General features: G+C 38.1%; 3 long non-coding RNA genes across 3 annotated transcripts; 1 reads left to right on the forward strand and 2 right to left on the reverse strand.

Annotated features, from left to right (window-relative positions):
* Positions 1 to 239: 239 nt before the first annotated feature.
* On the forward strand, positions 240 to 24,636 carry LOC147474001 (uncharacterized). Its single transcript, XR_015210185.1, has 4 exons — positions 240 to 336; positions 443 to 545; positions 22,776 to 22,839; positions 24,281 to 24,636. It is a non-coding gene; the product is annotated as an uncharacterized LOC147474001 (long non-coding RNA).
* On the reverse strand, positions 6,624 to 7,511 carry LOC147474002 (uncharacterized). The gene is made up of 3 exons (XR_015210179.1): positions 7,318 to 7,511; positions 7,120 to 7,173; positions 6,624 to 6,840 (listed from the first exon to the last, which is right to left on the reverse strand). It is a non-coding gene; the product is annotated as an uncharacterized LOC147474002 (long non-coding RNA).
* Positions 7,723 to 9,077, reverse strand: LOC147474003 (uncharacterized). Its single transcript, XR_015210178.1, has 3 exons — positions 8,945 to 9,077; positions 8,677 to 8,729; positions 7,723 to 7,862 (listed from the first exon to the last, which is right to left on the reverse strand). It is a non-coding gene; the product is annotated as an uncharacterized LOC147474003 (long non-coding RNA).

Genomic DNA, 24,636 nt, shown 5'->3' on the forward strand with positions numbered 1-24,636 from the left:
CAATTGCAATTTTTAGTTTGTTTAACACATACATAGCCGTTAGTAAATTAATAGCAGTTAGCATTCCGTTACAAAACTAAGTAACTGTTAGTAAATTATCTAAATTATTTAGTGACGTATGTTAGATATATTAACTAACGGTTATACAAATGTTACGAGTGATAGAAAAATTAAATAGCAAAATTGGGAATAATTAAAAGAAAACATAAAACCGACTGGATTGTTTTCATTTCACACTCATTAGGTCTACTACCCCTCAAGTGAAAAAAAAAAAGTAAACAAAAAGAGGAAAATTTGGTGTTAGTTATTGTTGTTGCTGCTAATATTGTTGTCAATGTAAGTGTTCATCTTCCTCCTCGTTTCTTCTTTCATCCATTTCTTCCTCTTCTCTATCTTGCTCAATTCGCGACTACTAAGAATATTTTTTTGCTCGATCTCGTAGGGTTTTTAAAGTTAGTTGTTGTAGTGCCGAAAAGGACAAACCTTTATTCAATATTTTAGCACAAAACTGTTTGATCTATGGAAGGAAGCTTGCTTTGAAAATGGTAAGTAATAATTAGGGTACTTAGCTTCACTTATTTTGTTTTCGTCTGGTTATTAGTATAGTTATAAAAAGCACTTAAATTGTTTGATTGGGTTATGCTTATGAAGTTCGGAAGTGTTAATGAAGATGTTTGAACAAGAAATTGGGATTGAAAAAGATGAAATATTGGAACTGTTTTGCGTGATTTATCAGATCATTTGGGGTTTTGGGCAATAGCCATTTGCGTATTGATTCACACTATAACACTTTCTCTTTGTTTGCCTTTACTTTTTTTCTTTGAAGCTTTTCAAATTCTTTACGGTATTTGTCATTTGTGTTTTTCGTGCTAAGACTCTTGGTGCCTCTCTTTCTTTTTGGATTGTCATAAACACGCATTTATACACGTTTTGGTTTCAGTTACTTATTTTCTTTAAGTCCAGGGTCCACAGTCCAAAATCCGAAGTCCAAAGACCCAAGTACAAAGTCCAAAGTCAAAGTCCAACGTCCGGTATAATTAAATGCGTTTTAGTCAAGTTACCTTACTCACGTGGGTTTGGTAGGATAGGTCGAGTAAGGGTTCGTCCAAACCTTAGGGCTCGGATAGGTTCACAACTGGAATTACAATTTTTGGTGAGTAGGATTTTTAGGTTTTTTAATTGGTTAAATAAATTTTACGGTAATGCAATTAATGTAAATTGCTACGGTGATTTTTATGTAGGTAAACAAAGGTGGAGAAACAGGGAGAGAGTTAGTCATACTCATGCGAGAATCATTTTTCAACAGTTTATATTACCACATCACTACATCTCTAATTCGTCTAGTTTTCAGAGACGACGTCGAGTATTGATCCCTAGTGCATGCCCACATCTCTAGGTCACATTTCACTAGCATAGTTTCAATAATATCTCATCTACGGTATATTATTTCAGCTCTCGCTCGATTTCACATCACATTTGGACTAATTGGAGAGCTGTCGACACCAAAGAGTCGCTTGAGACATTTTTCGACGCGAGCCGATTCGGAGCATCAAGAAATCCAACTTTGTGCTGATCTCGATCATTTTGGGACCGGATGTCAAATCTAAGCCTAATTCCTAAGTAGTGACTCTAGAATATTAAAGAGTCAATCCGATTTTACACGAAGTAAAGATAACCCTCCCCGAGGGGGGATTAGCTTCATAGTCATAGAAGGAATAATAAAACTTCTTTGTATACATTAAGTAAATAAATGCGGGACATGAATTAAACTAGAAAAGAAATGACTATTATTAAGGGTAAAATAACTTACGATTATTTAATTTCTTTGGAATGGAAAATGAGAATGTAAATCTTGAAGAAATAAACTAACTAGGCGGAAGCTAAATCATTAATATCTTTGAAGGGAAATAATGAAAGCGACCCCTCATATATATATTGGCTGATGTCTCGTGAAGCCTTTAATTGGGTTTCGTCATTTTGCTAATTTAGACATTCAAAACTTTGTATTGTCTCCATGTAAATCAATTTGATTCAAAGTTTTGTTCTGAAACAAAACTTTCATTTAAGGTTTTGTCCTTTTGTGTTTTGGCTTTTGTCTTTTTTGCCCAATTCAATTCAAACATTGAATTGGTGCGTGTCTTTCCTCTTGCAAGGTGGCACCAAATTGAACCCATCACTTGCCACTGCCTATCTTGACTTCGTTATGCCTTTGGGCCTTGAGTGGGTCCACTTAGTGTGTCCAATCGATGGCGCCGATTTTGGCGTTTTACTTACTTTCGTCGCTTGCGAGTTAAATTCGCCGCGTTAAGCTATATGGCAGCTTTACTAGCCAACGCGTCGGCATCTAGATTTATCCGATTTGAGCCGGAAGTTTTTGCTTCTTTATATGTGGACCGTTTAGACCTTTGGTTTTGTTCTTTTGGAAACTTCGGCTCTAGTCGGGCTTTGTTGGGCTTCGGGGGGTTGAGTGGGAAACTCCAAATATTCCGTATTCCGTACTTCAATGCATGTTTTATCATTATATTCATTTTAATTGCGGAAACCCGCAAATAAAAAATATAATTATTACATGATTATTAAACACATAATCGACCAAAATGCTATGTCTCGGGGTTTAATATTACAGTTTTGGGTGCTTATCACACCACCCCCATAAACATCACTTTGCTTGTCCTCAAGCAAAAGGAGAGACATTAAAAGGATAAGTGGTCAAAATGTGTTGTCTAAGCTAAATCTCATTTAGCAGAGTGCGGTTGCATTGACCGTATGCAACAAGGCCTTGAACCACTAGGAATTCCCTAGTGGACGAGTTATAACCTCGTGAGAGTTTTTCGAGAGAAGATACTCACAAACTTCATTTATACTACAACGACTTAGTAAGCGAAGGCTTGTTTCCTTAATTAATCTCGGTATTTAGACATCTCACTAATGGGGAAACAAGGATTTTATTCTTCGAAATTCAAGTTAATATACATACAATAATCGAAACATCTACGCATTATGAGTATGCATCGCGATGATCTAATAATGAAATGTAACTGGCGGGGCCGTTTACGGATCCTTTGGATAAGCGTCCTTAAGTAGGTTCTCACAAGTATGTGTCGAAACACAATTTCTCTCTTATTTTTCCACTCAAGCTTTGCTATCTCCGGTGTCGCGGTGGGCACACGTTTCCTCACATACTCAATAGCGGTCGAGGAGTAGAGGTCGAGAAGTCACAACTACTACTTATTATCACACTATCCTATTCCTAATTGAGCTAGAGGTCTTTATTAAGTGTTATGGGGCTTAGGTAGTAGTGTAGAAGAAAATGTAATGGAAAATTCAAAAAATGATAAGTATGAGAGAATAAGGTCTTGAGATATTTATCTTAGAGAATCCTTATTTTCTTTCCTTCTCTAACATGGGTTTCCATACTTGAATTTTTTCAAGCTTTTGTATTCCCTTTTGATTTGATTTTTTTTGGGGAAATTCTAACCTTGATATTTTTTTGATTTTTGGAAGCATATTTCTATTTTTTTTCTTTTTCTTTTCTTCTAAAAAGCAGTGGCGATTTTGATTTGTGACAAGGTTTTTTCTCTTCATTTTTCTCGCAAGACTTCATCCTATTTTCATACTCATCATCTAGGTAGGCTTATTTATTTGTGGTTAATAGATGGGTAATTTTTTTTTTTTTTGGTGAAGTAGAAAGGATTAATGAAAGGTTTAGTGGAGCGATTAGCGGTAAATTTTTTACAGGTGTGAATTTTTGGCTATATCGATCCAAAGAAGGCCTAAATTTCGCCTAGGATTTGGGTAGTGATCAAGTAAGTAGGCGTGTGAACTTCTATTCGGAAGAACTCCTCTCCGTGTCATTACTCATATATCACACATTTTGAGGCTTTTGGTTAGATTCTTGCGGGATATGGAAACTAAGTTGTCTAACCGTGGGTCCTTAAACTTACTCATGTGTACATTTAATGATAGTCGGTCATGAATGCTCATGAAAAGATGTAAAACTATTGCATCACATTATTAAATTAAGTTTTAAGAACAAGTCCTAATTTTGATCTTTGGGTGAGATTTCTAAATATTTTTCATCATAGAAAGAGAAGCGAGAATTTGTCACTAAACACGTTTTATTTAGACATTAAGTAAACTATATACAACTATCGCATGCCTAATTTTTGCAAAAGGTTCTCACCACCCACAAACAAATTTGGACACTGTGTCCTCAAAGTGTTAAAGAAAGAAAGTATACCCGAGGAGGCTTTGAAAAGAAAAATAAAGTTCGACATCTTCCACGAAATTTATCAGAATACACTATATATTATACATCATAAAAGTAGAAGATTAATCGTTAGAGTAGAAGACACTACACTACTATAGAAAAATCTTAAGATAGCATCAAAAACGCTATGGTTAGTGTCCATAAGCGTTTTCCAAACTTATTATTAATGACGGTGCTATGCTTTTATTGATAGCGTTTTTTGAAAAACGTTATTGAATTAATAAGCGTTTATTAACAAATCTTTATGATATCTATAAGCGTTTTTCCTTAGCGCTATTACAGACCGATAGCGTTTACTATAGAAGTGCTATGCATTTCAATTGCGTTTTTCTTTAGCGCTATTCCTATTTCAATAGCGTTTTTTTTAAATGCTATACTTGTTTTGTGACGTTTTAGAGATCTATACACAGTTTCAGATTCCAGTTTTAATTGATTTCAGAATTATAAATATCCATTAAAAAGAAATTCAATTGAATCTAGATGGATTTGAACCATCAACCTCTCACTATCATTAAGTGAGCGCTCTTCCCATTTTGAGCTTATAGATCCACCGAAAAGAAAATAATCTCAATAGATTTGAATGAAAAAAATAATCACTACAATGCACGTACTACTAATATAAATATCTAGAATAGTATAAATAAATGACAGTACAATATAAGTTACCAAATATTTCGAAGGTGCTCCTCTTTACTCACTTATTGAATCCCAGCATTCGAAAAATAGTTAAAAATAGTTGAAGGCTCACCAACGAACGTCACATTTGCCCGAGGTATTAACTCTATGTATGACAAATAACTTAACAAAAGGTATAGCAGACTTAACTTTGAAAGATGGATCATCATTTCGTGACCTTAATTAACAAGTGTACATACATTGCTATGAATACTTTGTGAAATTCTAAGTACTTGTATTCTCCCTATCAATAGTATTGCACTCATATGACAAATTACATACTCCGTGAATGAATCCATAAAATGAAAAAATACCAGCAGTAAATTAAAGGTTGAGTGCAAGATCTATCTTTGCAAGAATTAAAGGTCGAGTGCTCCAACAGCAGTAACAAACATGTGTAAGAAAAAAAATACCAAAGGGAAGCAGGTCCATGGCAGCAGCACCAGCGGCAGCAGCAACACCCGGCAGCAGCACCAGTGGCAGCAGCACACACTCCACCCAGCAGCAACAGCACCACACCACACAACACCACACACACTCACCATACCAACAAGGCGCGAGCATCCTCAGTACCACTAAATTCTCAGAGGCAAAAAAATAAGGAGTAGCAAAGTTACAAAATCAGATGTTTTATATATTCCCTCATTGCATTCCGACTTGACAAAAGTTGCCAACATACTGGTTAAGTCGATAAATGCCTCAGCATCAGCCACCTATTCTCTAGGCATTTGAACCATAAACCAAATTTCGATAAATGAAAAAAGAAAGCACTCACCACCACCTACACACACTCACATACACACACACACCAGCTAGCAGTACACTCACATTACCACATCCACACACTCACACACTAGCTAGCAGCACACTCACATCACCACCTGCACACACTCATGCACTAGCTAGCAGTAGCAGCAGTACCCGCAGCACCAGTCCAGTACCACCACGTGTCACTCGGAACAAGATAACCATACAAATATACAGCTAAGTTAATGTGAAACTTTTATTCAATTTAATTATAAAGAACAAAAAACCTGAAATTTGAGAAAACAACCCATATACACTTGGGTCATGCATCCATATGCTAGGTTCTTAGACCAAGTAAACAACTCAAAACATATATGTTTAAGGTAATAGGTATCAAGAGTTCCAAGGGTGAAAGAAATGTAGTAACAAAGAAGCAACAGACATAAGAGCTATAGTTACTCGAAAAGAGCTATATAGATATTCTAATTGACCAGTCCAACTTGCATCTAATGTGTTTCACAATCCAATAGCTAAAACTAACTAGTGGGTGTGACATACATAATTGTGGCAAGAAAAATTATCATTATTATATGACATTTGGGCATAGTAGAAATGGGATCACCTATTGATAAATTGAAGATAGATTAGTAAGAAGAGTTACACAAACCTGTAAAATGTGTCATGAATAAAGGAATGCACAAAATAATATCTAGATGCATAAGACATTATAAAGGAATAAAAGACACGCATTAGTAGAGACTAATACAAGAACTACTTTTTCCAGACCTTCAGCGTTTTAGAAAAAACACTCAACAGCCAATACACCCCACTCACATACTGGCATTATGCATTCAGTGAGTAAAAACCGTTAATATATATATATATATATATATATTGTACTTTTGGTATGTGATATGCTAACCAACATTCATATTTTGGACAAGCAGCTAGGGAAGAACATCATGTCAATTTCTTACATAAGGTCTGCATCATCACAAAGTCCAAAAACAATACTGATACAAAGTTACAAACAAGGTGTCTAAAACAAGGAAAGCGAACCTCTTCAGGCGTTAACTATCACTTAACCATGCAAGTTTCCGCGAGTCATAACCTTCCTTTCCTTCAATTCTGTATTAATTGGCCCAACCCTTCAAAACCAGTAAAAATATATATACTTAAAAATCAGAAAATGAAAATGCTGCTTAAATTCAAAGAAGATGTCATTGTTATTTACATGGTGCCTAATCCCAATGTGTTCTTAAGAACTTTAGGTGCAAAACTACCATTGTACTTCCAAACCAACAAGGCGTGAGAGTACCACTAAATTCTCGGAGTAGCAAGCGAAAAAAAAGTAGTAAAGTTACAAAATCAGATGGTTTTATTCCCTCATTGCATTTCGACTTGACAAATAAAAGTTGCCAACATACCGGTTAAGTCGAGAAATGCCTCAGCATCAGCCACCTGTTCTCTAGGACTTTGAACTATAAACCAACAACAAAATTCAACATATTAGCCAAAAAAATGGCATAAGGTCACCACCCCCATCAAAGTGTGAACAACCATATGTAATTAGTTGGACAGTGTATTAATAACTCGTGTTTAGATGATCTAAGTGTCTAACTTACCATGTGCATTTCATAGAAACAACTAAACACCATAAACCATGTGTGCCTCGCATATATGCTTGGATTTGTAAGGTATTCCTACAAAATTCAACAACTTTTGGGCTATTCTCAATTTAAATAGCATAAGTCGTACTCTAGGTCAATCTGCCTTAGAAATCTTTTGCAAGCTTAGCATCGTCAATCTTTTTGCTTGCCTGCAATTAGATAGGGGAAAAAAATTCAGAACTAAGAACCACTCAGTTACGAAGAAAGCAAACTTTTGAAAACCATGTAAACCTAATCGGCAGTTAACATCAAAAGAATCAACCATGTCAGAGGTAAAAAATCAGTTTGAATAACTCAGCTCGCCACTGAATCTTCTTGACGACCTCATTGAATGAAACCATTATTCTTATAGACCCTTACATGTCTACCTGAGTCCTTGTTAAAACACCAAGGCAAAATTCAGTTGAGCGACTGACCACTTGAGCGTGCTTATCTTTTGTTAAAGAACAACCCATAATATAGCTAACAGAGTATCATCTGGTTAGTTAAACTTGAGCCACCTGAAAAATAAACCAACGCCAAAACTAAATAACAAACAAGTCACTTAAAATAGAACAAAGAAGTAAACAAAAATTGATCACACTATTGTGCACTTCATAAAATGATTACACTAATAAGAATCAGGCCTAACTTTTCTATGAAAAGAATCACTTGAACAAGTTCTTAAGTAACTCAATGAACTCAAGAAACCAGTAAAAAGTAACCTTAGTTCACATAAAAAATCACAAAGATGTAACATAGGCAGCAACATAGTTTTCAAGCCCACGGTCAATGCTCTTTCACAAAGCTTTTGAGCTAGCCTTGTACTGATTCTTTAAATGGCCCCACTGATAGTAGAAATTTTCACAGCAAACTATACAAGGACACATAATATTTGACAAAACGATATCAAGCCATAGCAATTAGCAACGCATGTATTGCCATGTGTCAACAACTATTCTAAAAATAACTGTCAGAACCAAAAGAATATAACTAAGCAATGGATCTACTAAAGTCACATAGAAGTTGTTCCTACGAATTATACAATGTTGCAAGCAGATGCAAATACTGAGACTTTAACAGTTGAATAGACAAAAAGGACTACAACTCTTACCCTAAAAAAAAGGATTACAACACTTAGTAATAGAAAGTGAACAGAAGGCATTGAAACTTAAACAAATAACTTACAATATTTGATGGCGAAAGTTTTTATTATATATCTTTACACAGGAATAACTACCCATCCAAATTACAAAATTATTGTTCAGATTCAAAGAGTTCAAATCATTGACAAGAGCGATGGGTACAAAAGATGAATCGATAACTATCACGTACCTTGTGCTCCTTCGTAGATCCTTTATACAGGAGTTCAACCAGTATAAAATAACCTACAAACACCCAAATTTTAACAAAAAAACTTAAATAAATTCCATAATTTTTTAACAGATTTCTCTTTACCCATTTTTCAGAAGGTGGAATTGGATCTAGAATTTAAAACAGAAATGTGAAACTTTGAAAAATGAGGCGTAGTTCGATTTGGAAATCTTGACATGGTCATGTATATAAATCTAAAATAGATAAGGGTTCGAAAAGAGATACGTACTTTTCTTGTAACAACAAGATTGATTCGTTGGTTTCAAAATTCAATCTCCAAAATATTCAAAGTTCCATTCTCAGATTTTGGACGTGGTGGTGGAGAGAGGGTTTTGCCGATAGAGATGGTGGTCGTTGTTTGGGGAAAGAGGGAAAAGAGAGAAAAAGAAGTGGGCCTCTTTCTGTTTTTGGGAATTTCAGTTGAAGTGGGCTGAAGTCCGACAAAGGCCTACCCTTTATAGCACTAACCAGAAAACGCAATTGATTTTATTGAATTTTCCGTGCAAACGCAATTGTTAGTCTTCCAGTTACAAACATACCATAGCACTAGATGGATAAACGTTATTCTTCAAAATGCATATCGTTTTTTTATAAGTACTATTAAATGAACGCTATTTTATTGCATTTTTGTAGTAGTGCTGTTAGGTTATTTATTTATTTCACATCAAAACGTAAAACAAATATGCATACGTCATCAACTCACATTGCCCCAACCTTGAACCTGGGGGATAGTCCCTCCTTGCCTCGTCCCCTGTAGAAATGTCATTCCTTTGCATCCCGCTAATCTATCATAGCTTTCCAAACTTCACTCCACTTCCTCTTCTTTGCATTGTCTAGATGAGCTATCATTTTATCATCATTAGGGAAAGAAAGAACTTTCTTAAGATACCTTGCGAGATGCGTGTCCATGTCCGAAATCGCAAAAAGAACGAATTATCTTGTTTGTTGGACACATAAAGTCGACCTTTTTACCCAAACGAAGGTGGCCTTAAACCGGCGAGGGAATGCGTCCTCACTATCCCGCATCTTTGTAATTGGCGGGGTGATATAGTATTAAAAAACCGAGCCTTCTTAAGATTCTCAATTACTAGTTTACGAATGTTGAAGGTGGTATGTTCTTTGGGCCAATGCATGGAATGTCTTCTGCCCGACTTTGATGCGGTGGAAAAATGCCAATCCCCATGATGTTGGAAGAATAAATAACATGGCGGTTCAACATTCATGGTCATACTAGCTAGTGGAATAGTGAATTAGGCCATCGGCCCGACCGCGTTCTTTGGCGTGGGCAAGGCCATCACCATACCGGGTAGCAAAATCTTCCCTAGAATAGTCATTAAGGTCATTCTCTATCATGTATTGAATGGGGAGATCCGGTGAAGAGGAGGAAGGTCTAGAGCCATAGCCTTTGTTGGCTCATAAAAGCGTGTCGGGTGTTACTAATCGTGAGTGTAAAACCATTCAAAGGGAAACCCACGGACGGTGGTAGATCTTCCATGTGATCATAAAATAAATTGCCAAACACAGGGGAGTATATGCGCTCGGGGTGTAGAATAAGAGAGTTCCAACCAAATTGAGTGATGTAGTCTCGAAAAGATGTTCATATCTTGGGAGAATTTAGCAACGAATGGAAAGATTGTTCGGAATCATCTTTGGAGCTTCCATTGTAGAAGATGTGTGAAAAAATGTGACTGTTTAGACAAGGATAAACAAATATTAGAGTATGATGAGAATAATTAAGTAAAAACAATTACCATACGAAAATTAAAAACTAAAAAAAAATGATAAATAATATAAAATTGCAAAATTTAAATGGTTTCATTGGCCCAAGTGCTTGGCGAGGATCCTTTTGTGGAAGGGATCGGTTTATAAGATTTTCTATCTTTGTCAATCGCGTGCAAATGACTGTTGCAACATTTTGCTTTAAATGCGGTAAAATCTCGCGTGGTTCTCCATTATGAGAGTGTGATTTGCCAAGAATTGGTTGTGGGCGTGCAAGAATTGTGCTTGTTCCTCTTCGTTTATTGTCCGCAGATCCTTAAATTCAAGAAGAAATTTGGTGATAATAATGTTACGACGTTTGAATAATGTCATCGGTCCTTGTTGAATTAAAGCGAAGCCCTTCCATGGGATTAAATACGTTGCATAATGCATTTTGGTAAAGATGTTGTCGGTGGAACAATCTTCGTTTGTTCCGCACCGACATGGTTCTTTGCAATGTCGGGGTTCGAGAATCCGTTCCTACATCTTGAGTGAATGGTAAGAATGTTAGCTGTTGAAGAGGTGTATGAGGAGAAGTACTAGAAAAACCCCAATGTATCATGATAAGTGTCACAATGGTTGGTAAAGGAGCTGCCTTTTTTCCGCATCGCGTCTTTCGCATTCAAAGAAATTTAATAATGCAAAAATCATTGCGGTTACTCTGCAAGACCCGAGTAAATGGAGGAGGGTTTGGTTATTTAGGAAGTCTTAGATGTGCCTAGGACATTATGAGCTATCCATTGGATCCGAGATAATTGGTTCTTTTGTAAGGATGCCGATAAACAATACGGTTTTCGGTTGTATTCGGCCGTGAAGGATAGTTGCAAACATCGGATCTTGGGATGATGAGTCGAAGACGCGGGTCGACCGAGGAGGAATGCCCGTGATCCCGGATAGCAACAGGTGTGACTTCGTGGCATTACACCCTCGACGGTGGTGACCAAAAATGGTCGCCATTAAAGCTCCCATTGTCGTAGAATTTCATCACCAAATCCTTGGAATAAAGCCCTCCATTGGCATATAACAAACTCTCCCATCCTCTAGAGTGAATTTTCGTGACAAAGAATGGAGCAAACATCCCGTTTTCAAACAAATTTCCAAAAAATTTCAACACAAATCCGCCTATTTCCGGCCATTCTTGGTCTTAGAGAGAGGATGGCTATTGATTCTTGATGAGGGGAAGAAATGGGATGTTACGACGGAAGGAAAACTTGGTAGGAGATGTGAGGGTCTCGCGAGACACGGTTTTAGTGTGGGCCTATCTCGATGCGAGACTATTTCGGAGAGGGGCAAGATCCGTTTTTTTAGGAAGAAGAATGGTGTGTTTGTGACGCGTGTTTTCCGGTTTTTTGTGTTTAAATGGACCGAGAAATCGGTATTTTGGTAGGGCCAAAAAATTTCCTGAAGCCCAAATCAAGCCTAAAGCCCGATTTAAACCTAAAAAAATCTAAATGCTTACTCACGACTTGTTTGGACTCGAATTGGACGAATGAGATACGAAACGATCGGCACGAAAAATGCTATCCAATTGTATGAGTCATTCTTAAAGGTCACAAGGTTTTTTTTTTTTTTTTTTTTTAAAAGAAGGTGAGTGTTTTATTTATAAACAAAGGTTTTTTTATATACAAAGGGAGATATCGTGAAAAACACTTTGGATGTCTAGGAGAGTCACCATCTATAATCATAGAGACAATGTTGTCATGTCGACTCTGAGGCGAACCCAATCCGACCCGGTTTGTGGCTTCACCTCTATGTATTATGGGATTAGAGGCGGGGGCGGTACCATCACGGGTGTGCGCCTTCTGACGGTCTAATAAAATTGCCCTTATTATATCGGCTATTCTCAAACCGCCCCAAAGGGACTCAAAGTAACCAATTCTAGGGTTGGTGCGGTGGAATCCATTGCCCGTTTGTGTTCCAAGTATGCAACATCCGAGGGTGGACCACGAATCTCATGTGCAAAACTTAATGCAAAGGGAAAAGGCAATAATATAAACATATCTACAAGGTGAGTCTTTTAACGTCGGATCCTCAAGGCGAATCCCAACCTCGTGGGAGAAACGCTTGGAAATGGCGATGAAGATTATCTTCGGTACTGGTGTCGTGCAAAAGTATACCTTAAAGCCGGCTAGTATCGGATAGGAAGTCGGGGCCTAGGCGAGGAAGGGTGTTTGGCAATGCATACACCAGCCCATCCTTGGCGCCGACGTTGTTTTACGAGCAAAAGAACTACGACCATTCCCTATTCGTGATGAGTGAGACTTACACCAAATGATTAGCTGAAGTTCGCGAGGTAGAGAGTAGAAAAGGAAGAGAAGAAGGAAGGAGGTGAAACTTTAGGTACCCATCGTTTACCAAAAATCACGTTTGCTCATGTTGCGAGAAGACATTTATACTCAATTCTGAAAAGAGTTTTTCGTGGACTAAGGTTCGGCTACTTGCAACCACACACTTCAAAAGAACTTTGGAGATCATAAGATAGAAGATGGCCCGGCTACCAAAATGGCATTACCCTCTATAGAAACAAGATTGAAATGCGCCAAGCGAAACATCTAGTCGGTGTATCTTGGATTACGAAGAAGAGTCCATTCAACATCGGTGGCGTAATTTCGTGGTAATGTTTTTAGGCGTTGTCCATTGACATGAAATTCAACTGTTATCTTTTGGATTAAGCAAAGAGATTGCCCCATAATGTTTCACGGTGACCACAATGAAAGAACCGGACCATCATGTTTTCAATTTACCGGGAAAGATGTGTAACGGAGTTGTACTGATAAAACTTTTGGCCAATTTTGAAATCCTTACGCAAAAAATGTGTTTGTGTGCCTTTGTTTTCATATTAGCTTTGTAGGATTTGAGAGATCATAAGCATCACTCGAATCTCCTCCGGCTTATTTAATTGCGGTTTTAAGCTTTCGCTTTGCCTCGATGATATTGTAATTAAGGCTTTTGATGGCCCAAAGCGGCACGATGCTCAAGTTCATTTGGCGGATGACAAGGTTTTCCAAAACAATGCGGTAAGGAGACATCCCTATAGGTGTCTTAAATCTTTATTCGGTATGCCCACAAGGCATCGATAAAGCGGAGAGACCGATCCTTTCTTGATGGGTTGATAGTTTTCTCCATAATAGACTTTATCTCTGTTGGAGACTTCTTCTTTGGCCACTCGTTTGTGGTGGTGGTATGGAGTAGCAACCTTGTGAGTAACTCCATATTTCTTCATTAAAACCCAAAAATTTTGTTACAAAAATGTGTACCCCCATCACTGATGATAGCTTTGGGAACACCAAAACGAGAGAAAATGTTTTCTTTTACAAATCTCACGATAGTCTTATGGTCATTTGAGCGACATGCGAGTGCCTCAATCCATTTGGACACATAGTCTACAGCGACTAAAATGTATAGAAAACCTTGAGAAATAGGGAAGGGTCCCATAAAATCAATGCCCCAAACATAAAAATTTCCACAATCAAGATAGGATTTAGGGGGGCATCATATTTCGTTTGGTAATTCGACCTAGGTGTCGACAACGAGAATGCAAGCTATGCAATGTTCGTGTGCATCATCGAAAAGGGTAGGCGATAAAAACCACATTGTAACACCTTAGCCGCAGTTTTCTTTCCATTTGAAATGACCTCCATAAAGATTGTTCATGGCAAAAGGATAATATCGTCGGTGTGTTCCCGGTCGGGAATGCAACGGTGACGAATGAGTTGGTTGGAACAATACTTAAAGAGGTAGGGTTCATCCGAAATAATATTTTTCTGATGGATAAATACTTTTATGATCGGGGCGTGACCAAAAGGAGGGACTTCCTCGAATAACTAGGTAGTTAACGATATCCGCGTACCATGGGGATGAGAAAATAGAGTACAAGTATTCGTCGGGAAGGAAGGAATCACCGATAAGCGGAATCACTATCGATGTCACCAACCGGCCTTGATAAATGGTCGGCTACAACATTTTCGGTTCCTTTCTTGTCTTTGATTTCCAGGGTGAATTCTTGTAAGAGGAGGATCCAGTGGAACAATCGTTGTTTTTTCGTCCTTTTCATGCGAAAGTAAGTACCGAATGCGGCATGGTCGATTATATCGATGGTCGATGTTTCAACTAGGTAGGGCTTAAACTTATCCAAAGCATAGACAACAGCTAGGAACTCTTTTCTCGGTTGTGGTATAATTACGTTGGCGTCATTAAAGAGTTTTACTAAGCGTAGTAAATGACAATGGGTTTGTCGTCCGTCGTTGGCCCTAGCACGGCACCAATAGCAAAGTCGCTAGCGTCACACATCGATTCGAATGGTTGAGACCAATCGAGGGGTTGAATGATAGGAGAGGTAGTCGAGGCGGTTTTAGAGTATCAAAAGCTTGTTTGCAATTGAAATTGAAGTCGAATCTGCATCCTTAAGCAAAGAGATTGATTAAAGGTCGAGCAACTTTAGAAAAATCTGAATGAATCTCTGTAAAACCCACGTGGCCTAAAAGGCACGGATATCCGAAGTATGCGTGGGAAAGGTAGCGAAGAAATTTTAACAATTTTAGCTTTATCAACCTCTATCCGTCTTTTGAAACAATATGACCTAGAACAAGTCCTTCGGTAACCATGAAATGACACTTCTCCCGATTGAGTACCAGATTTTTCTCTTCGCAACGCGTTAATACTTTAGAAAGGTTGGATAAGCGATCGTCAAAGGAATTTCCGTAAATGGAAAAGTCGTCCATGAAGATTTCCATATAACGCGTTCCACCATATCACTAAAAATGTGAAGCATGCAACGCGTTGGAAAGTGCACGGGGGCATTACAAAGGCCAAAAGGCATTCGATGCGTATGCAAAGATTCCAAAGGGACACGCGTGAAAGTTGTCTTTTCTTGATCGGTGGGATCGATGACAATTTGGAAGTATTCGAATAGCCATCAAAGAAAACAAGTAGTAAGCATGACCCGCTAAACGCGTTCTAGCATCCGGTCAATGAATGGGAGAGGAAGTGATCTTTACGGGTTCGGCATTAAGTTTTGCGATAGTCAATCAATGCAAATTCTCCATTTCAAAGGAATCGCGAGTGGAGATGCACTCACCATTTTCATTTTGCATAACTTGAATGCCGGACTTTTTGGGAACAACGTGGGACGGGACTAACCGATCACTATCGGAGATAGGGTATATGATACCGCATCAAGTAAACGTAAAACTTCCTCTCTAACTACTTCCTTCATGGCGGGATTAAAGGCGTTGTGGTTCTCGCGATGTCTTTGTGCCATCATCAAGATGTATGCGATGTGTGCATATGCTAGGGTCTATTCCTTGATATCATCTAAGGACCATCCAATAGCGGGCGGTGTTCACGAATGACATGAATCAAAGCGTGCCTCTTCTTCGGTAGTCAAGTGAGCGAAATTATTATAGGGTGACTACCATCTAGATCGAGATGCACGCATTTCCAACTCGAAGGTAGAGGTTTTAAATCCGGAGTTAGAGGATTAGGGATCAAGGATTCGTGAGGGATCATCTCTTCAATGGAAAAGAGCGAATCCGGTTCTTCGAATCGGTTTGCAACGCGGCATTAGTGGTCAAACGATTAATGCGACTCTAATAATGCATGGACATTCTTTATGTACGAAGTCATCGTCAAACTCGAATTATCAAAGAAAGAAATTGGTGTATCTCGTGCGGGGAAAAGAGTTTGTGAAATAATCATGTTCGGACTATCAATCAAGGGCTAATCTCACCCTCCATTATAGGATCGGAAAGCTGTTTCATTAATTTGAACACGTTGAGCTCGGCGAAAAGGTTCGAAAAGACAATGTCATTGAACCGTCCCGACAATTTATGAGAGCGTTAGCGATTGCAAGAAAAGGGCCCCAAGATGATAGGAATGGAGTCACATGCCACCACCTCGATTATCTAAAATGACAAAATCCATTTGGGTAGTAAAATCTTGGACCTTTACTATAACGTTCTCTACTATGCCTTTTGGGTACTTGATGGAGCGATCCGAGTTCGCGAGTCATATTGGTAGGTTTTAATTCATGAAGACCTAACTGCTTAAATAAGTAGTAGGAAGTAGGTTAACACCGGCACCTAGGTCTAAAAGTGCGATGGCGGTATACTTGTCTTGCCATGGCGATGCATGAATACGGTTAGTCGACCTAGGGTCTATACTTTACCACACCATTGGTAGTGGTAATCGAGGAAACCGCTTTCGATGAGGAACGCTTGTTGAGGTACATTTGTGCGTCGTTTGGTGGTGCACATGCCTTTCAAAAACTTGGCATGCTTGGGCAAATGCTTAAGCATCTAGGAAAGGTAAGTTTATGGTCAAATTTTTGAAGGTTTCACGGATCTCATCAAAATGTTCGTCATGTTTGTTCTTTACCAAATGGGCAGGAACGGAGCTTTTGGGCGGAATCGCGATATAAGGATCAGTGGTATCTTTTCCTAGGGACGTAGGTGTAGATTTTGAAGGTACAACTTCGATACGTTATAGGTTCTTGAGGTAGGAGTTAGAAGGGCGTCGGTCGTGACTTCCGTCGATTCCTCGTCGGCATCACGATATATTATTGTCGATGGTTCGGCCGAATGAAGAGTGGTAATGGCATTTACCTCACCCGGCTTGGATTACTAGGTCCTGGTGCATTGTTGAGTTCAAAGGCGGTGTTTGTAGGCTTAGGGTTGGGCTGCTTGGCGGGGAACACGCCTTTGACTTTTATCCTGAGCTAACGGTGAAGAGACCATTGGATAGAAGCTAGGATTTGATTACGTTGATTCATGTATGTCGGGGAAAGTTTTAGCCGTTTTATCGGTATGGATTATACCAAAGGAGTAGCGGGGAACTAGTTCACGGTTATTATTCACGGGTTGATTTTGGTAGCCATATCCTTGATTAGCGGGAACAAGGTTGCGGTTGTTTTGGTACCCTATATTTGCGTTGTTGGGAAAATTACTTTGCCCTTGCTGGAATTGTGGAGGATTTCCTTGACGATAGGAATTGTAGTTAGCGGGTGGTCGTGACTGAACGCGTTGTTGCCACGGAGGAGCTTGTTGTTGGATAGGGGTGCCCAAGCTAAATTCGGATGTTGTCGCCAAGGTGCATTAGGGATGTTGAAAGCACAAGCCTCTTGGAAGGTTGGGGAGGACACTTGTATACCAAAGGACAATAAGAATCGGCGTGCTTTCGAGGATTTAAGCAAAGAGGGCATGGGGAAGCGTTGGCACCACCATGACTGTTTGGGTTTTGTTCATTTACTTGTACCCGAAAGAGCATCGACCTTTTGTTTAAGGACTAGATTAGAGTTTTTAATTCGGATCGGGTTTGACCTCGATCATAGATGTAACCTTGGTAGGAGTGTCTTTAGAAGATCTAGAAGAATCGGTGTTTCCCCGATGGGTGCTTCGTGAAGCTGTTTCTCAAGAAAAAAGTGTATGCTTCATGAAGTGCCCTTGTCCATGAAACAACCGCCGTTCATGATATCTAATGTTTCCTTTTGATGGTGGAGGAGAGACCATTAAAGAATGAACGGACTAATCTGGTGGTGTCGAAGTTGATGATGGGGACATTAGAAGTAGATCGATAAATCGCTCCACGCTTACGAAAAAGGATTCACAGGGGAGTCTTTGGCAAAAGAATTGAATCTTTTGAAGCATTTACGTAGTTTTCTTCTTAGTATAAAACTTTATCATGAATGCTTGAACAAGTTTGCCCCCATGTGTCAATGGATTGCGGGCGCTTGTCCGGGCGAGCCAAACTGAAGCTTTATCGGCTAAGGTGAAGGGAAACAACCTAAGCAAGACTTGTTCGTTGGTAGCGGTCGGATGGCGGAAAGTGGTGACTACTTGTTGCATCCGACAAAGATGATTATCGGTTTTTCATGGTTTAACCCATGGTAAACATGTAACAAACCGAAAATATTTGGCGGAATCTGAAAATCACCTACAATCGCGATCGAGTTTAACAGGAAGAAGAGTCCTTCTGTAAGGCAAAGATAGAAATCCGAAAGGGGTTTTCATTTGTGAGATTTTCCTCGACCATAATTAAAAGGAGATAATGGCAACGGAGATGTTTGTGACGAGGTTGATTTCTGAGGAGGAGGGATTATGTCTAGGAGATAACATAAGCAGTTGTTTCTTGTATTTTCGACGATGATATATAAGTTCTAATTCCTTATGTTTACCGGACCGTAGTCTCATACAAATATAAATTTTAATTTAAGGCTCCTAAGGAACGAACAATGGATTTGGAGGTTTTAGAATTTAGGAAGGAGGAGTTGAAGCCACGTCTTTCTGGCATTGCTAACTTCGGCGCGGGAAGCTAGGATAGCGTGTGAATATTCAGCCAGTCAGGTCACCCGAGAGAATTGAGGGAGGTTGTTCGTGCTAGCACATTCCTTAATTAGGCAACCTCAATTTTTTCAAGTTTCCTAGGCAATCGATGGAATAGGATGATGATTTATGATGGTGTATTATGCGGGGTGTTATTAAGATGATTTAGATGAAATTTTTAATTACTATGATTTATTTTATTTTTTAAAAAATATATATATATATATATATATATATATATATATATATATATATATATATATATATATATATATATATATATATTTTTTTTTTTTTTTTTTTTTTACGTAATTAATGTATTATGGAGCGTGATTACGAAATATGCAATTAAAGCGATAGATGCCAAAATAGAAATTAACTAGCATATACTAGTTTACGCAGAAAAGTCTACCCATGCAAATCTATATTACCTATATGCAACTACTATATGTAAGTTATCGTGAGCTAAGGGAATGTCGAGAACGAACTCATGCAATTGAATCGTAATGCATTGAATTGATGTAACATACACATACAAAAATATTCTAAGCAGATGGTTTGGCCACGCATATATCAAAATATATTTGAATCATATTGTGTTAACGTGAATATGTAATGGCGAACCGACTTTACATGCAAGGAGTCCTCATGCCAACATACAACTATACAAGGTAAAAACAGGTTATAGCAAATAATATCCTCGACAAAGTTTGAAGAGTTTAAGAGTTTGAAACACAGGCCCGCGATTCCTCGAATAGCGATCGACTAACTCGAGCTTATGCTTACTAGAAAAAAGGACCGAGAGAGCCCAAAAGAGTACCGAAAAAGGAAAGTGGCTCAGACGAAAACCGGAGTGTTGATACTCGAGGTTAGTCTCGCGTGCTACTAATTGGTCTCGTCCGAGACTCTTTTGTCTGTTTCAAGACTTCAAATTCCTACGAATTACTTAGAGACGTGCTAATGAAAATAAACAAAACTTGGTTAACAAATATTTGTTAGTAGAAAAAATTAAGGTAAACCTGTTAAAGTAACTTCGTTAGTATTGTAAATGTGAAATGAAAATTAAAAAGATGAGGAGGTAGGGGAGGGGTTTTATGGATGTATTCCGGTTATTACGTTAAGTCCGAGTCCTTCGGTAGCTTGGCGCCATTTGATAAACACGCATTTATACATGTTTTGCTTTTAGGTTACTTATTTTCTTAAGTCCAGGAGGTCCAAATCCAAAGTCCGAACTCCAAAGACCCAAGTCCAAAGTCCAAAGTCCAACGTCCGTGATAGTTAAATGCGTTTTAGTCAAGTTACCTTACTCCGTGGGTTTGGTAGGATAGGTCGAGTAAAGGGATCGCCCAAACCTTAGGGCTCGGATAGGTTCACAACTGGAATTACAACTTTTGGTGAGTAGGATTTTTAGGTTTTTAATTGGTTAAATAAATTTTCACGGTAATGCAATTAATGTAAATTGCTACGGTGATTTTTATGTAGGTAAACAAAGGTGGAGAAACAGGGGAGAGAGTTAGTCATACTCATGCGAGAATCATTTTTCAACAGGTTTATATTACTACATCACTACATCTCTAATTCGCCTCGTTTTTGAGAGACGGCGTAGAAATATTGATCCCTAGTGCATGCCCACATCTCTAGGTCGCATTTCACTAGCATAAGGAGTTTCAATAATATCTCATCTACGGTATATTATTTCAGCTCTGGCTCGATTCACATCATTTGGACTAATTGGAGAGTTGTCGACACGCAGAGTCGCGCGAGACATTTTAGGTCGTAGCGAGATTGTTCTAGAGCATCGCCAGATCAACTTTATGCGGTCCTCGGTCATTTTGGGACCGGATGTCAAATCTAAGCCTAATTCCTAAGTAGTGACTCTAGAATATTAAAGAGTCAATCCGTTTTTTTACACGAAGCAAAGATAACCCTCCCCACGGGGGATTAGCTCATAGTCATAGAAGGAATAATAAAACTTCTTTGTATACATTAAGTAAATAAATGGAGGACAGGAATTAAACTAGAAAAAGAAATGACCGTTATTAAGGGTAAAATAACTTACAATATTTAATTTCTTTGGAATGGAAATGACAGAATGTAACTACTGAAGAAATAAACTAACTAGGCGGATGCTAAAGCATTAATATGCTGAAGGGGAAATAATGAAGGCGACACCCTCATATATATAGGCTGATGTCTCGTGAAGCCTTTAATTGGGTTTCGTCTGTTTGCTAATTTAGACATTCAAAACTTTTAATAGTTATGTCTCCATGTAAATCAATTTGATTCAAAGTTTTGTTCTGAAACAAAACTTTCATTTAAGGTTTTGTCCTTTTGTGTTTTGGTTTTGTCTTTTAGCCCAATTCAATTCAAACATTGAATTGGTGCGTGTCTTTCCCTTGCAAGGTGGCACCAAATTGAACCCATCACTTGCCACCTGCCTATCCGACTTCGTCATGCCTTTGGGCCCTTGAGTGGGTCCACTTAGTGTGTCTAGTGGTGGGCCCGATTTTGGCATTTTTTTACTACTTTCGTTCTCGCTTTGAGTTAAATTCGCCGGTCACTATTGCAGCGACTTCACTAGCCAACGTCGGCATCTAGATTTATCCGATTTGAGCGGAAGTTTCTTTGCTTCTTTATATGTGGACCGATTACTTGCTTTTGGTTTTGTTCTTTTGGAAACTTCGGCTCTAGTCAGGCTTTGTTGGGCTTCATGGGGGTTGAGTGGGAAACTCCAAATATTCTCATATTCCCGTACTTCAATGCATGTTTTATCATTATATTCATTTTAATTGCGGAAACCTGCAAAAGTACGAAAATATAATTATTACATGATTATTAAACACATAATCGACCAAAATGCTATGTCTCTCGGGGTTTAATATTACAGTTTTGGGTGCTTATCAGATTGGAAGGTCAGATTATTTTATTTTATATAATTTTATGTAATTATTATATTATTTAATGTCGTGTAATAATTGAGAAAGAAAAAAAAATGCTGAGTAATGTTAGCAAAATGAGTCAATATCTCTACTACTAGCATATCTATAATGATCGTGGCCTCTTAAATTCATACAGGACATTTTCTGACTCATAATACCCTTGATGAATAATAAAATCAGATGCCTAGCTATTTATTAATGAGGACTATTTTGTCTCTTTATGTGTTTATAAATTTTCAGTACCGATATTGTCCTTAAATAAAACAATTGCTTAACACCTTTAAATAGGGCCAATCAGTCTTTTCATGTGGGAGTATATTAGAAAACCAAATCCACACCATTTCTCATTTATGCATTACTATTAATGTCATTTAATTAGCAATAATTGCGTTATTTAATAAACTAAGACTTTAATTACCACAAATAAATACACGAAAACCTTTCCGTTTCAATCTCGACTCTAGGTCTCCCACCTCTTTTGCAAAAGAAAAGAGAGCTCGCCTCTAGATTTAAAACTTTCTCCCAACTCTTTGCTTGCAAATCCCCGAACCGCCACTCTCCTTGAAATCGATAAAATCAGTTTTTTCTTTACCAGATGGATGCGAATTGGGTGAGTGAATTCTGACCATCACTTTTATAGTATTGAATGGAATTTGTTAAATTTTTCACAAGCCATAATTACAACAACAAAAAAAAACTCTTTAATTTGGTAAATTTTGATTTGTTAACTTTGATTATTTTGGTGTGGGTTTTGAGGCAAATGTATTTGGGTATTGGAAAGACGCAAACTTGGTATTATGGATGATGTGAATTATATTGAGTTTTGTGCTTTTAGATTGGGTTTATTGAATTCAGTTATGGGGATTTCATTTGGTTGGCATAAATGATTATTTGGGGGTATTCTATGAATCATTTGATGCGGTATTCTATGAGTTCTGTCACTTTTCTTAAATTATGGGTATTAGTTTGATGACTCGGGGGATATGCATTGCAAATTTGGGTTTTGAGTGGTGGTGTCATGGTTTAATTTGGTTATCTTTTGCAGGACCCCTTTGCAGAATTAATGTTTGCAGATTGTAGAGTAACAAAGTGAAACCTGTACTAGCTAGGTATGGTTCATTGTTCAATTATTCATTTTTGTTGTTTGTAGTTATGACATTCAATTACATTTTCTGGGCAATTGCAACCTACTATACTGATTTTGGTATTGTGCTTTTTTTCATTATAATTAGTTGTTTTTTATTTGCGTGAATTATTTGATTTACAGAAACAAATGTATGGCAAGTATTAACAAATTTGAGGATCCAAGGGTTATTATTTATATTTTTTGCTATTTCATTGAATTTTGCTACTCATTAAACCTCAATGTGGCTCTTAAACTCATTATGATCTTTGGAAAGTTGTTTGGGGAGATAAGGCAAAAAGATAATCGTTAGTTGGAATTGATGATTTTTCGGGTATGCTCAACATGGGTTTGGTAGGAAGGCTCTTGGGCTGTTTGGTGAGATGAATAGGAGAAGAGTCAAGCCAATTGGATCACCTTTGTAGTGGTCTTATCGGCTTGTAACCATCTTTGGGTTAGTGGATCTTGGGGTTTAGTATTTCGGACAATATGGAAACCGAGTATGGGATTGAAGCTAGGCGGATCACTATGCATGTATAGTTGATCTTCTTGGTCGAAATGGTCCGCTAAACAAAGTGGTAGAAGTGATAAAGAGAATGCCTTTTAAACCACATTATGCAATATTTGGAACTCTTTTTAGGTGCTGTAGGACACACAAGAACTCAAAGGTGGTGAGTATGCAACTCAAAACTTGCTTGATCTAGATCCAACAAGTCTTTGCGAGGTTATGTTCAAATTTTGCTAATGTTTATCTGCCGCGATGAACAAATGGGACCAGTTGGCAGAGTTCGCAATTGATGAAGGACAATAAGGTGGTGAAAAGTCTCGGGTATAGTTAGATAGAAATAAAGAGTGTGGTTCATGAGTTCAGATCGAGAGACGAGGTTACATCCTGAATTAGCTTTAATACACCGAAGTTAAATGAGTTGGAGAAGAGTATGAAGCTGGCGGGTGGTACAAACCGGATCTTGATTTTTGCGTTAGACGATGTTGGGGAGGAACAAAAAGAGATGCTACTTATGAGGCACAGCGAGAAACCGGGCATTGCATTTGGATTGATCGGTTCACCTCCGGGGACCTTCGAATTGAGTGTTTAAGAATCTTAGAATCTGCGGGGACCGCCACAATGCCATAAAGTGCATCTCGGATATCGAAAAGACGGAAATCATTGTTAGAGATACGACAAGGTTCCATCATTTTAGGAATGGGAATTGTTCATGTGGAGATTACTGGTGAGTATAAGTAATAGTTAAACGTTTGGTCTCACGTGTTTGGTATCCGATATGAAGAATAACTTCCAAGAAAAAGGATGGGGCAAAGACGTCATAATTTTATCTAAAAGTCGGTATGGGTAGAGCTCCTCAATGACCTTCGGATACATGTTTAAAATCAGTATTTTGATTACCCTTTTATTATTATGTTTTCAGGTACTTAATCAGATAGAGCGGGGAGGCTACAGTGGTATAGAACATGAACCTACATGTGAAGATAAGCTGACGTTCCATAGACCATAGATTATGGTAAACACAAAGTTTCCTTTCAAGATTTGTTATTCAATGCTAGTGTTAATAATATTAGATGCAAATTGTAACTTACAACCTAATTTTTAGATTCATATAGTAAACTTTCCGAATAGTCTGCAAGACCAATTGATTGTAGGCTCTCAAATTTCAATGTTATGGTACATAATAGTGATGCAGAGGAGCTACTGCAATCCCATGTTTAAACTCCTGGCACTGTGTAGATGTTGATAGGCACACTATAGCATCTGTTTGAATGGTGT

The sequence above is a fragment of the Coptis chinensis genome, unplaced genomic scaffold (genome assembly GCF_015680905.1).
Source record: "Coptis chinensis isolate HL-2020 unplaced genomic scaffold, ASM1568090v1 utg1407_pilon_pilon, whole genome shotgun sequence".
In the NCBI taxonomy this organism is placed as follows: Eukaryota; Viridiplantae; Streptophyta; class Magnoliopsida; order Ranunculales; family Ranunculaceae; genus Coptis; species Coptis chinensis.